We start from the raw sequence: 15,408 nt of genomic DNA on the forward strand, positions 1-15,408 counted from the left end.
CGTTAACTCCATGGCTTGATTTCTAATTTGAATAAGCTCCATTTTTCCCCGTTCCCCTATACAAGATGGATCAGAAAACTAAGAAGAAAGTGTAATTACAGAATGGATTGAAGCTGACGACAAAGGGAGCGAAGAATTTACGGATGAATACATTGTAGACTTGGTTCAACCTCAAGGCAACCCTAATGACTAATGAAGATGAAGAAAGCGAGGAAGAAGTTTCCCTGTCATATTGAGTGTCACACGCAGATGCCACTAAAGCTCTGGGTGTGGCTCTACGTTACGTGGAGCATAAATCTGCTGCATTACCAGTAGATGTAATGTTTATGTGTAAATAGAATTAGAATTAAACAATGGTTTCGAATTCACCTGTATAAGTTGCAAGTTGGGAGGGTAGGTAGTAAAAAAGTTACGAATTGGCCGGTGTACATTTTGATTTGAAAAAGTTTGTCATTAAGAGTTACGAGTTGGCGCGTGTCCATTGGAAGAAGGAGAATGTCACGGTTAAAGAATTTAAGGGACTGGTTTAGATGCAGTTCTATAGAACTCTTTAGAGCAGAGGTGGATAGATTAAAGATAGTGATGATGATATCCAACCTCCGATTAGGAGACGGCACTTGAAGAAGAAGATATTAGATTTTACTGATTATGTCGCCCCCTTGTGATGCCGCCGGATGCGGCTGCCTCACCGCATCATAGAACGGCACGGCCCTGAAAATTACAGTCTTTTCGTTTAAGTCGCTACAGGTAAAAATAAGTAATTAAATATCTTATATCAGATAGAGTATTCATTTTTAGTAGATGAACAAAGGTTTAAAATGGCAGTTTTTGAATTTTGGTACGATTATTTGTTGCTTCGGAAGTTGCAAAAATAAACTTTTGCAAAAATAAACTTAAGACTGATATTACATGAAAAATTGGGTCAAACAGTCCATGTTCAGTCCAGATATAACAAAAAATTTCAAGGTGATTCGTCAATTAGTTTACATTTTATTCAATTTGTTTAATAAAAAATCCTTTTCTTTGCAATGATAAAGCATGCTTTTCTTCATAAAATAATAATGATACAGCAATTTTGTGGAAACTACATGAAAGAAGAATACTTATGTTTTCAAAGTTTTTAAAAAAATAATAAAAACTCATTTTTATCATTCCGAAAATATTTTAGTAAAGTAGAGTCATTTTTGGCTTATAAACAATTTGAATAACTTTGTTAGTTTTGATTGCAAACTAAATTAATCGACTAAGGGATGGAAAAAACCTACCGGTTATAACCTAAACCCAGTTTTTTTAATTCGAAACAACCGGTTTTACCGGTTGTTTTTTTGTCCCGGTTATAACCGGTTTTTTTCTTTTTAAAGTAATAACCATTGAAAAACCGAATAAGTTGCCTGTGGAAAAAAAATAATTTAGAGAAAAATGAAGAAATTTCTATATATTTTCGATCTTATTCATATAATATTATAAATAATAAATGCGAAATAATTAACCCAAACAACCATGATTCAACTTTTATTTACTAATAGAGAACTGGACGAAAGTGTCACATCAGCTTTTATGAAACAATTTTGAGAATAGTTATTTAGATTAATAAATGTTTCAAAGACTGGTGAAATGGTGCATGTGATGATAATATTTACATAAAAGTATGTGATCTGCTTGAAATCGATATTCCAACCATCATCAGCTAAAAAATTGTTTATACTTGAGACTTAAGACTCTTGTATAATGTGAATACCGAAATACGATTAGGAATCTCCATTATGTAATTTTTAAACAATAAATAATTCTTACGAAATAAATGGTAGGTATTATACAAACGTATTAAAAAATATTACCTACTGAAATTTTTTGATGGCAATAGAGAAGTAAATACTGAATTGGTTTATCGAATTTATTTTGTAAAATACCTAGAAGTCATTTGGACATTTTTTAAAACTTGATAGATCCAAGGGACATTTTGATAGATCGATAGGATCATCACTTTTGGGAATATCCCAATTATTGACAACGCAATATACGCCGACGCCGTCTACAACGAGCGACGAATCAGAGATTGGGGTACTCTGGCCCATTTTTGGGTAACTTGAAAGCGCCTGGGAAAATTTTTATAGGTTGAATTGGTTGGGGAATTTTTCGGGAGGAAAATTGAGCAAACTAAAGTGCAATATAAATGTAACATTATAACTTATTGAGTATTTGCTTTTGATTAAAAAAAACCGAAAACCTGTTTTTGGAACAACCGATTTTTTGACCGGTTATAACCGCCAGGTTAAACCGTAATTTAAAAAACCGGTATAACCAAAAACCGGTTTTTTGTTCAACAAGCGCCATCCCTAGACTTTAGGATTTAAAAAGCTGGTACTTTTACATTATTATTATTATTATCGGTTTATAACGTTCTTCGTCTTCCGATACCCGTTCGCCATTCCTCTCTGTCCGTACATTGATCTACTTGCAGACCTCTTTCATCCATGGCTTTGTTTATTCCTGCCTGCCAACTTTTCCTCGGTCTACCTCATCTTCTTCTATCTTGCAGTTTTCATTTTTGCCCTTGTTTTGGGATTCTGTCTTCATGCATTCTTTATACGTGACCAAACCATCGTAGTTGTATTTCGTTGGTTTCGTCATTTATTGTATGTGTGACCTTCATTATTTCTCGTATCCGTTCATTGGTGACATGTTCTCTTCTTGATCTTCCTGCAGCCCTTCCCCAGAAATCCATTTCGGTGACCTCTAACATTCGTTTTGATTTTTCTTTCATATGCCATACTTCGCAGCTGTATGTTATAATGCTTTTCACTACGGCGTTATAGATCTTTTTCTTGTTTTGGTTGTTTACCTGCTTGTCCCAGAGTACTGAGTTTAGGAGCCTAATTGCTTTCCTGCCCTGAGTGTTTCGTTCTTTAACGGCTCCGTCTAGTGTTCCATCATTCGTGATTTTCATATTCATACCCAGGTATTTATATTCGTTACATTTACTGATTGTTTCTCCTCCTTCTATAGTCGAGGAAATGAAGCATTTTGACTCGCAATTTTTTCGTCCAGCATGGATTTACTTGAAATTTTCACAGAAGGTAGGGCGTAGGGAATAGGCCAAGGATCATTTTCTATATCATGCCGCTGTACGCTAAAAGCTTGGGGTGGTTGCCACCCCATCTCGGGGACGGGAAATTTTTATTGCATTTTAACCATGTAAATCGATGTAAAAAGTAATTCTAAGAAAGAAATGTTTTTTACATTTTTTTCGTAAAACTAATATTTTTCGAGTTATTCGCGCTTGAAAGTAACAGTTTTTCGACGAAAAAATCGACTTTTTTAGAGGGTTTTTTGAGAATACCTCGAAAAATATGCATTTTATCAAAAAATACTGTAGATATGAAAAATTTATCTTTTAGTAACACAAATTACCCCTGTAGTTATCACATTGTTTTCGATGTGTACTTTTACATAAATGTTAAAAAAAACTTTTACCTTGATTAATTACGGTCACTTTACGGTCAAGTTAGGCACTTTTTTTTATTTAATTCACAGCTAGTTTCTTTATAACAATTAAGAAACCTAACTAGCGCTATTTTAAAGTTCAAGGTATGTATATAGTTTATGTGTAAAAGTTTGAGTAAACTTGAACAGAGTTGTTAATATATCTTTAAAAATGACGTCCTAACGAAATCGACTCGTGGTCTGTGGAGCGGAATTATTAAAATCCGTGCACTCAAAAAATGAAATTAACTTTTCAAAAATATGTTGCGCTTAACCCTTAAGTACTAACATCTTAAAGTAATGGCGTAAACACTAACTAACCGTCTGACAGACGGGTTTAACATTTTAGTGGTAATTTTTGTTTTGGTTAAATATTTTAATGCAAAAAAATATCTCAATGACTTACTGAAAGTATTGATTATCTAAAAAACACAATAATTAATCTAGTTTTTATGTACTTATTAAAATAAAAAACATTATAACAAGAATGGAAGGATTGTTTGTGTACCTTTTTACTCCTGAAAAAAAGTGTGATAAAAATGAAACAAATTAAAGAATCTTAATAAAAATTTATAATTAAATTAAACAAAGAGTAAGAAAAATGAAAATAAAAAGGTTTTTAAAAAATGTCAAAACAAAAAAAAACTGACAGGTACTATATTTAGTACAGTGTAGCAATGGTAGTCAGTGACAACATTTTCATCACAAATTGATTCCACTTCGCTTAGGTCGTCTTCTACCTCATCAAACCATTTCAAAAGAGTTTCCTCAGGGTCTTTATTCCCTTATTTGATGATTTTTGACGAACTGGGGCAAATTATGTGTAATGACAAACTGGGCACAAACACTAACACCCCGTCTATTAGACGGAAATCACACTTTGAGCCTAAATATCTTTCGAATAACAACCTGCAGCCAATTGCCGAATTCAATACTACTAAAGAACAATCCAACTTGAAAAGTCATAAACGGGTGACCTTCAAAATTTTCTAGAAAGGGAAATATCCCACTTTCGACAAGCGACGCCGTCTGAGAGACGGGGTGTTAGTACTTAAGGGTTAATATCTCCGGAGTTTGTTGATGGACTTTTATCATTATTTTTTTAATTTATATATACCTGTAGTTTTGTAGAGTATGTTATGTACACGTATACCCACCTAACAATACAAAATGTTATGTATACATATACAAGTATATGTATACATATATAATTTCATAAAAATCGTTCAAGCGGTATCGGAGGATTATGGCAACTAACATTACGACAGGAGAATTTTATAGATGTAAATAAATAGATAACTATTAAAAAATAGGGGTTGGTGGTAGAAAGGTGAAAATTAAGGGTTGTATATATTTTTAATGGTACATAATATAAAATGAAGGTAGACAATTTTCTCCAAAACAATAAAAAAGTGGCAGGGGGCAACCCCCCTTATAACGTATGGGTGTAAATAATAGATTACCACCTATTTTCAGTCCTACAGAATATACGTGTAAAATTTCATAAAAATCGGTCAAGCCGTTTCGGAGGAATATGATAACTAACACTGTTACAGGAGAATTTTATGTACATAGAAGTAACTGTGAATTAAATAAGTAATAAAAGTGGCTAACTTTGCTCGTAATTAACCTAGGCGAAAAGTTTTTTTTTGAAAATTCGTGTAAAAATATCAGCTTTTCAAATCCCAACGCAGATTTAGTCAATATGTTAATATGGTTATTAAAATTGTTTAGAAGCCAAAAATGATTCTACTTTCGTAAAATGTTTTCAGAATGCTAAAAATGACATCTTATTGATTTTTTAAATAAGTTAAAAATATAAGTATTCTTCTTTCCTGTGGTTTCCACAGAATTGCTGTATTATTATAATTTTCTGAACAATAACATTGCAAAAACAATTTGCATTGCATCTTTGTGATAAACAAATCGAATAAAATTTAAACTAATTGACAAATCGTCTTGAAATTTATTGTGCATTATGGACTGTTTGACTCAACATTTCATGCAATATCAAAGTCTTAATTTCATTTTTATAACAATTTTTTTATAAGTTATAACAATTTTTTTATTTTCGAAATTTAGTTTTATTTTGCAATTTCCGAAGTAACAAATAATCGGATCAAAATTTAAAAAATTTTAAACCTTTGCTTATCTACTAAAAGGTGAATAATCTAAATAAGATATTTAATTACCTTATTTTTACCTGTAGCGATTTAAACGAAAAACTGTCATATTTGACCCTTATTTGTTAATTACTAAAATTCTCGTCCGAACTGTGACGGGCATTGTTGTATTTATAATGTAATAGGTATAACTCCAAAAAACCCATTTGCAACCTGGCTGGTCAAGTGTCCCGACAAAAACCTTATTTTTCTGGACTATTGCAACTAAGAGAAGAAAGAAAGAAACTTAAAAAAAAATGTTACAAAAAGAAGCAACCGAAGAAGGAAAAAGCAGTAGAAAGGAAATACAAATAAAAAATATAGCGGTTAAAAAGCAAGCCAGGAAAGACAAAAGATACTATGTATATGATATGGTAAAAATGTCAGAAAAAGCTGCGCAAGAAAACGACCTGAAGATACAGTACATTATCATCCGAAATTTGACAGGGAAAACACTAAACAGTAATAAACAAATCAAAGATAAACAAGGAAATATAATTAAATCAGAACATAAAATAATACAAAGATGAAAACAACACTGCGAGGAAATAGACTCCAAACACCAGATATAGACGAAGATAACGTAATACAGGAAATAAACATTAGAACAATTGAAATTACGAAAGAAGAAATACAAAACACACTGAATCAACTAAAAAAATGGCAAAGCCGTTGAAAGCGACAACCTACCGATAAATTTAATAAAGGCGGGCGCAAACAAATTAGTAGAAATTTTACACAAACTCAAGATATGGGCCGACCAGGAGCTCCCACAGAAATGGAACGAGGGTGTAACCATTAAGATACCAAAAAAGGGCGATTTAAATAAATGCGAGAATTGGCGAGCAATAACACTGCTAAGTGCCACATTCAAAATAATATCAAATATCATATTGAATAGACTGAAGCCAGAAATTGACAAGAAACTAAGTCTAAGAAGCAACCAAGAAGGCTTTCGCGCAAAACGCTCCACTATCGACCACATTTGTACTCTATCAGCACCTCTGTATCTTGTACCTGTACCGCTGTATCTCCTGTACTCTATAATTATCTTGGAACAAGCTAGTGAATGGCAAAAAAATATAAACATAATGTTTACTTTGACTTTGACTTTGAAAAGGCATTCGATAGTATAAACAGAGAACAAATGTGGAAGACTCTAAAACTATATGGACTACCGATAAAATACATCAACTTAATCAGACTATTTGACAAGAAATATACAGCCAGACTAGAACATGCGGGAAAAATGGTAGTAAATGTAGTTATACAAAGCGGAGTTAAGCAAGGATGTGTGCTATCCCCGACATTATTTCTAATAATAACGGACTGGATCATGCAGAAAGTAAGCAATAATAAAACAGGTATTAGATTGAAATTGCATGACTAGTTGGAGGATTTGTAGTTCCCAGATGACATTTTTCCCCTAACCGAACATAGCAGCCATAAGCAAAAGAAGCTTGCAAAATACTCCAGGGTAATGGGCCTGAAGATAAAGACAAAAAAAACAAAACTTAAAAAACAGCAACCAAGAAACTAAAATTAAAATACAAGGAAGACAAATACAGGAGGTAGATAACTTTACATATTATCTGGGATCAACCATGGAAAAAAAGGCGCTAGTAGATCAGATGTAGAAAAAAGGATAGTAAAGGCACAATATGCACTCATTATATATTCATAATGCATTAAGGAAAATCTGGAACACACGCCATATATCAGAATTAACCAAAATCAAAATATTTACAGGAAGGGACAGGAAGAAACAACTAGCAAAAAATTAAAAACCTTTATAAATAAATCGTTGAGGAAAATCCTAAAAATATACTGGCCAGATAAAATAAAAAACATAGATCTACGGAGAAGAACAAAACAAGAGAAAATAACAGTCACGATTAAAAATAGGAAATGGAAATGAATTACACGGACTCTGAGGAAGGATCGAAATAATATAACCAAACAAGCACTCGAATACCAACCAGACGAAAGAAGAAGAAGAGGAAGACCTGATAATAGCTGGAGAAGAACTGTAATAAGAGATCATGAAAGAATTGGCCTGAGATGGAGAGAAGTCAAAGAGAGAGCGAGAAACAGAGAGCAATGGAAAATACTTGTATAGCAAATTTCGAAAGAATAAAACAGATAAGGATGCGCTGGGAAGGGAGTACAGGAAGAGAGAGAGAGAGAGAGAGAGAGAGAGAGAGAGAGAGAGAGAGAGAAACAGTACCGATTATTATCAAAATAAAATTTAATAATATACCTAACCTAACTTATCGAAAGGCTCATCAAACAATTATTAACTTTAAAAAATAAAAATTTGTCAAGGGTATATAGTGGTATTGTTAAGTATATTACAATATAACTTATTCCATCGAAATCTTCCGAAATCCATAATCTTCTTCCATCGAAATAAAATAGAAAATCTAAAAGTTTAGAAAATACATCATTCATAACTACACCCAAGAAATAAGTTTTTCTAACCTGATTTAAGAGTATAAAAAAACGAAAACAAACAATTTACAGCAAATCCTTATCGTATATCCGAGCAAAACCACCTAATTGGCAAAAGTTATAAATAGAATTTGTCTGGGTTCTACAACTAAATTTGCACTTAAACACGACCAAGGTTAAATATTTTACTTGATATTATAAGTACGTTGTTGCCAGTATAACGGATGCCAAAGCGAGCGCTAACTGTATGAAATTATTCTTGTTAATATACACGCTGTATATTGATCGGAAGTCACGAAGAGTCAAAACTATACAGAAGCCACGAGGGACGCAAATACAATATATATATATATATATATATATATATATATATATATATATATATATATATATATATATATATATATATATATATATATATATATATATATATATATATATATATATATATATATATATATAAGAAACTCATAAATCATATAAAAAGCTTCAATATGGCGTTCGCTGAATATGTCTATCCTTATTTGTTGCTTAGAAAATTGCAAAATAAATAATAAATTTTGAGATTTTATAAATGTTCATAACTTATGTAAAAATTAAGTTACAACCTTCTTGTTACACGGAATGTTGAGATTTGTGGTGCTTAAATTATATTTTAAATTTCAAAGCAATTGGTCAAATAGTTTAAAAGTTATTTAATTTGTTTATCCCAAATTCATTTTTTTGCAACACTGTAAGTCAGAAAATTATGAGGTTACAGTAACACTTCGGACAGTTTATGAAAGAAGATCATTTATACTATTAACTTAATTAAATAAAAATGATAAAAAGTAATTTTAAGCAGTGTAAAATTATTTTGTAAAAACATGTCGATTTTTTGCTTACTTATAAACAATTAGAATAACTTTTTAACCGTTACCCGTAGAAAAACTATTTTTTCATATTTAGAAAGACTGAATTTTTATACACATTCAGAAAGAAAAACAATTATTGTCCTAGGACAATTAGGGACGAAGTTAGACCTTTTTTTAATTCACATGTTCTTGAAAAATAATTTTGCAATATTGAGAATTATTTTTTTTTCATTTTCTTTAAATTAAATTAATGGTGTAAATCTTCTTATTTCATAAACTATCCAAAGTATTACTGTAACTTCATCATTTTCTGACTTATAGTGTTGCAAAAAAATTAATTTGGGATAAACAAATTAAATAACTTTTAAACTATTTGACCAATTGCTTTAAAATTTAGGGTATGATTTAAGCACCAGTAGTCTCAGAATTCCGTGTAATAACAAGATTCTAAGTTAATTTTTACATAAGTTATGAATATTTATAAAAAATTAAAATTTATGATTTATTTTGCAATTTTCTAAGCAACCAATAAGGATAGACATATTCAGCGAACGCCAGATTGAAGCTTCTTATACGATTTATGAGTTTCTTACTCTCAAATGTGTTTAAAATGCTTAACTTTTTAGTAATAGACGAAAAAAGCGAAAATTCAGCAGGAAGCATATAGGTTAATAATATAGATGTCCATACTGCTCAAAAAATTTGGTTTCGGCCTGGAGGGGGTTGTGTCACCAACAGGATATTTTTTTTTTCTTATTTCTCTGAACTAAATAGAAGATACTGCTTTGTACAAACATCTAGATCACGAAATACGTATTAACTAGTCGAGATAATCAAATATGCAAATTCTACCGGAGAATAAGGCTGACATGATCCTCCTTTGGTAACTTGCGAGACACACTGAAATCAGAGCTTCTCAAGTGTCAACGGAAAGTTTTAAATAAATGCCTGACCTCACATATATAGTGCTGAAAAAAAAAACAGCCAAAAAATACGATCACCATAAGTATGCTATGAAAAAAAATATTAGGCATATCTCTTGAGATCGAATTCCAAATACAGAAATTTGAAGAAGAACCAGAGTACAAAACTCTGTACCCTAAAGTGGAATTGGGCAGGATGTAGTAAGAACAAAAAGACAGGAAGAACGATCGATAATAGATGGACGGTGATAATTATCGAGTATGGATTAAACTAAATAAAAACATCTCGATAGAATGTATAAATGTGTTACAGGGAGGATTAAGTCAAACAGTGAACAAATTAACAAGTTAAATGATGATGACGATGAGGATGATCAGTTTAAAATAATTTGTAGATAGCAGATTTCAAAGGATCGTCTGCTCTCCATACAGCAATCTGAAAGATCTTTAGTTTATACCCTACAGTTATGTAGGTAGGGTTCCTATACATTATTAGTATGTTAATTATATAAATACTATGTACGATTTCTTCTGGTTATTTTGTTTATGTGTTAAACAACAATGTCCAGTACCCATTTCGGTGACTATTTTAATCTCGAAAATTCCCTATTTTTTGCCCTTAGTGGCTATCCATTTCTTTTGATGATTCCTTATCAGCCACTTCTGCACCTCATTTCTTGCAGCATCTTTGGTGATGTCACACAATAGTTCTGGACCGACAAAGGTTTGTTTCTCTCGAGCCATAAACCTGTTTTGCCAAAGAATCTGCTAGTTCATGACTCGACACCCCTTCATGAATCGGCACCAATATTAAAAACGCTTTATTGCCTTTTGCCAGGTTGTTGAGGACATCTTTGCAGTTCCGTACCAGGTTTGATGTGATGAGTCGGCCTTTTATGTTCAGCTATGGAACTGATACATGTATATTTGCCTCCTAAAGCGCCTAAAGGTGGAAGTTAATTAATTTCATTAAATGGTCTTTGTCAACAAAAAAGAATTCGACCCTGACCACCTGCAAAAACAGGTATACCGGTCTTTGACGACAGGTGTAATTAACGTGAAATCACTGATAAAGAAAAATTGTTTATGCTTGAAATACCAAACTGTCCCAATATAATTAAATTCTAAAATATTTTACGAAGAAATTTAAATAAAGTTTTATCGCTTTACCCGTATTCTCAAGGTGTGAGCAAGTCTCTCAGGCTGGGTTAAATCATTATTGCTTGCTTGCTTGCTGTCGTATAGTTTCTATGACTGGTTTTCTATTGGTCTCTTTCTGTTCCATGTATCAATAATTAAATGCATCAATTAAATTCTAATAAAATAATTTCTGAATTTAAAAGATTACCACCTAAACAAGAACTGTAATAAGCAATCTTCTGCATTAGAAACCAGCGTCTTAGGAAAAAATGGTGGTGTTGAGTTTACCTATCGGTGAGTTCATTTTAGATACGGATGCAAGTAATGGGGGAATTGAGGGAGTGCTATCTCAGATTCAAGAAGGACAAGAACGAGTCCTTGGATATTTTAGTACAGTGCTCTCAAAACCTGAGCGAAATTATTGCGCCTCGAGAAGAGAACTACTGGCAGTAGTGAAATCAGTAGAGCACTTATCAATATCTCTATGGAAGGAAGTTTCTAATCCGAACCGACCATGCCGCCCTTAAGTGGTTAATGCAGTTTAAGAATCCTGAGTGTCAGATAGCCAGATAGATTGAACGACTTTAAGGATACGATTTCAAGATCGAGCATCGGCCCACAGAAATGCTGATTACCTTTCTAGGCCGCGCCCAGCGGATTGTTCTCAATGCAACAAAACAGAGTCAAAGGAAGCCGCCGTACCAAGTCAACGACGAGTGGATGCCTACTAAGATAAGGGAAGAACAAGAGAAAGATCCGGTTTTACAGAAGATTAGAAAATGGAAAGAAGAAAATCGTCGACCATCTTGGAAAGAAAAATCAAGCCTAGGCTCAGTAGTTAAGGCGTATTGGGCTCAGTGGGACTCCTTTATCTTGGAAGACAGCTTGCTTAAACGATTACTGGAAAATGATGATGGTTCGGCGAGGAGAACACAGTTGATGATTCCAAAGAGCCGAATAGCCGAAGTACTTCGTCAGCAGGGCATTTTTGGTGTAAAGAATACCCTTCAGAAAATTCGGGAACGGTTTTATTGGATGAACAGTTCCGACGATGTAAAGGACTGGTGTGAGAAATGTACTACCTGTGCTAAAAGTAACGGACCTTACCGGAAAAGAAAGGCTCCTATGAGACAGTCGACAGTACAATGTTGGAAGTCCGTTTGAGGTGATCAGTGATTAGTCTACAGGCGTCCAAAGGACGGTGGCTTTGCTGTATCTCTGAGTGTCTAATAATATACTTTTATGAGGGCTTTAAAGTGATGAGTTTTTTTATAATGCTGTTTTCATACCACATTTTTGGAGCATTCTTGCATCATTTTTACTGACTTCGTATATATGGTCGTTGGCGTATGTTTTCCTTATAGTTTTAGTTCTTATTCTATTCCATTTTGCTTCCTACTCTTATTTGGTTACTTCTTATTTTTAAGTTCATCTTTATGTACCTTATAATATATGTGTGTACCTTTCCTTATTTTATAATTTTTCTCACTTTTATATCACGAAATATTTCAACTCTATTGAAAAAGAATATACTTGACCTCAATTTCTACGTGTCTGTGAAATATGTGTTCGTCTAAAAATATGACAATAAATACTCACAGAACCTGAAAAACACAGAAATAATAAATGGGATATTTGTTTATCGTGTCTCCAAAAAAAATTACCAAATTTATTGGATTCCGTCAAAACTAAAATATTCAATTGTTCATCGACTATTTAAGACTATTAAGTTGATTGATGATAAAAAATATTTATTTCATTACCTATTCAGCCAAAGGACAGAAGATTAATAAAGCGAACAGTCGCCGTTAATAAATCAACCGTTAGGCATATATATTGTGACTTTTATTTTCAACCATCAGTATATTAGAGGAGCGCGCCTAGCGGGAGATGACTTAATACTTCCAAATAGTTAAGATGTTTTTGATACGACTTGAACCAGTACTAAGCAGATCCTTCACAAATTTTAACTGTTTTTTCAATTTAGTTATCTCTTTTTTAACTTCACTTGTAATTTTAATCATATTTTATGTCTCGATCATTGTTATTCACATTTTGATTTGATTGCTAATCTTTACAACAATTAAAAAAATATTTCACGATTTATTTATTACGTTTATTTTTTTTTTCATCATTTCGTTAATAATTCGGAACAAATTATCCGTGTTATATCTGCCTCCTAAAAACTTAGGTCATCGTGTCATCGATCTCACCCTTTCAACGACTACCAAGTACTGATGTCCTATTGGTGATTGATCACAAGCAATACTCACAACTCTTCCTTCTTTAATTCCGGTGACGTATTTATTTCTCCAATTAACACCCTTCTTCTCTGGCTATTTTGACAGCTTTCTAACTTTGACGGTTTCTATTATTTTTGTACTCTGATGTATTCTTCTCATGACTTCATTCTTTGTTACGTGATCAATCCATGAGATTTTCAGGATTCTCCTGTGTACCAACAATGCAAATCAGTTTTTTAATTGTCGCCGCGATCAGGATCCACGCCTTCACTCCATACGGCAGTGTCGAGAAAATGTAACACCTTGCCAGCCTGTGACGGGCAGCTCTTTCAAGACGAACAGCCTCAGTAAAAACAGGTTAAAAACGAAATAAATATATTTAAGGTAATTATGTAAAGATCAAAATAAAAATAAAATACAATTTTGTATATTGCCCCGTTGCAGAGAAGTCCCCCTGGATAGATGTCTGCAAAAGAAAGACAAAATTAATAACAAAACGAAATATCCTTCGGCCGTGCACTTCGCTACTCAGGTCGGCCTGCCTCGCTCACTTCGCATGGCTGGTGTTGGAGCCCAGAGCTGTCGCTTCAAGACTGGAGAATGTCCGTTCGGTCAGTTCGGTGTCCTCCTTACTTAAGTATCTCTCTACTTGGGCTGTTTTGTTTCGGAGAAGTGGAAATGAGTGGGGTATCGTGCTGCGCGGATGGTGGAACTCCCACGGTTCTAGCTGTCAGTGCGTGCTCGCGGCGTGTCATTACAAGCCTAACGCTTAAATATAGCTTCAGATCCCTTGAACAGAGCACCTTTCTTAGTTTGTTAGAATCTGTACGTGTTTTTACTATGCGTATCTATCTACTCTTGGGTGACCAAACGTCCCGTTTAAAAAAACAGGATTGTCCCGTTTTTTAAGCTGCAAAATCATTGTTTTTATTCATTATACGCTCCACATTTTAAATTAAATTAGATATTCATAGGTAAATTAAAAAAGGTTTATGGAGACCCCTAAAGGGTATCGCTCCCAAACCCTCTTTGGATGTGTCTTGTTTTTTCAAGTTTATTATTTGGTCACCCTATTCTACTCCTAATTTCTTTGAAGTAATCATTCTTTTCATTGCTTCTAATGCCAAGGTATTTGTAATTCTTTACTTGTTCACAGTGTCTGCAGATCTTTGAGATACTCTGTCAAAATAACAGTGTCATCCGCATGCCTAATGTTTTTAATTGGTTTTCCATTGACCTTCATTCCAGCAGTTTCTCCCTCATGGAATCTTTCGCAAAACTTCTTCAGGTCAGAGCATATTATATTGAACAGAACGGATTTTTCCGTTTTGAGTGGTCTTTAGTGCATCTAGTACTTACTCCTTTGTAATTTCTGCACCCGTCCTGTCTTTCTTCAAACGATATGTACTATATTTTTCCTCTTTCGTCTTCGACCAGCTCGTGGATATATTCTCTTCAGCGTTATTATTATCACCCAGTTACTAATTTTTATATGTTCCATGTTCCAGTAATTATTAATTTTATTTTATTTGTTTTGTGATGCTTTATTGTTAAATACTATTTTGTTCATGTAGTTTATTTAAGAAAAAGTTAATGATTAAACTGTTAATAAAGATATTTTTAAAAGCAAATATTTGGACGTTTATTTCCAACGTTTAGTTTATTGAGTTAGCTGATAATGAACTCCCAAGTCAATTTGCCATAAGTGAAAGTTTGTTTCCCCCTAACGCCCTCTAATCCGGATCGTTTCGCCCTTCTCGAAATATACTGCTATCACCCACCCTATCATGACCCTTAATTACTTCACAGGGATACGCTCTTTGATTTCCATTAACTCAATTCAATTCACCCTCTTCGAGAGTCTCACCAACAAAACTTAACATACACCCATAAAAAGTACACGGCACAAGTCTTACCTTAAAAAACGTTTAATATAAGTATGTAAAAAGATTTGATGTTATGTAGTTATATTACTACGTATAGTCAAAACGGAAATCGGTGAGAATGCGCAATAAAGTGGCCGTATCAATGTTTGATATAAATCTTTAAGAAACTCGATCTGCCGCTTTTAAGATAAGATATTTTAACACCAAATTAATCATTGTATTAGTAATTTTAGAACTTACAGTAAACAGTTGAATATTACTACAGT

General features: G+C 33.1%; 1 protein-coding gene across 3 annotated transcripts in view; it reads left to right on the top strand.

The window, feature by feature from the left end:
* LOC114328337 (homeobox protein caupolican) overlaps nucleotides 1-15,408 on the top strand; it is a 527,416-nt gene that overhangs the window by 472,823 nt on the left and 39,185 nt on the right. The gene's annotated exons all lie outside the window — the stretch shown is intronic.

This window comes from Diabrotica virgifera, chromosome 7 (genome assembly GCF_917563875.1).
Source record: "Diabrotica virgifera virgifera chromosome 7, PGI_DIABVI_V3a".
In the NCBI taxonomy this organism is placed as follows: Eukaryota; Metazoa; Arthropoda; class Insecta; order Coleoptera; family Chrysomelidae; genus Diabrotica; species Diabrotica virgifera.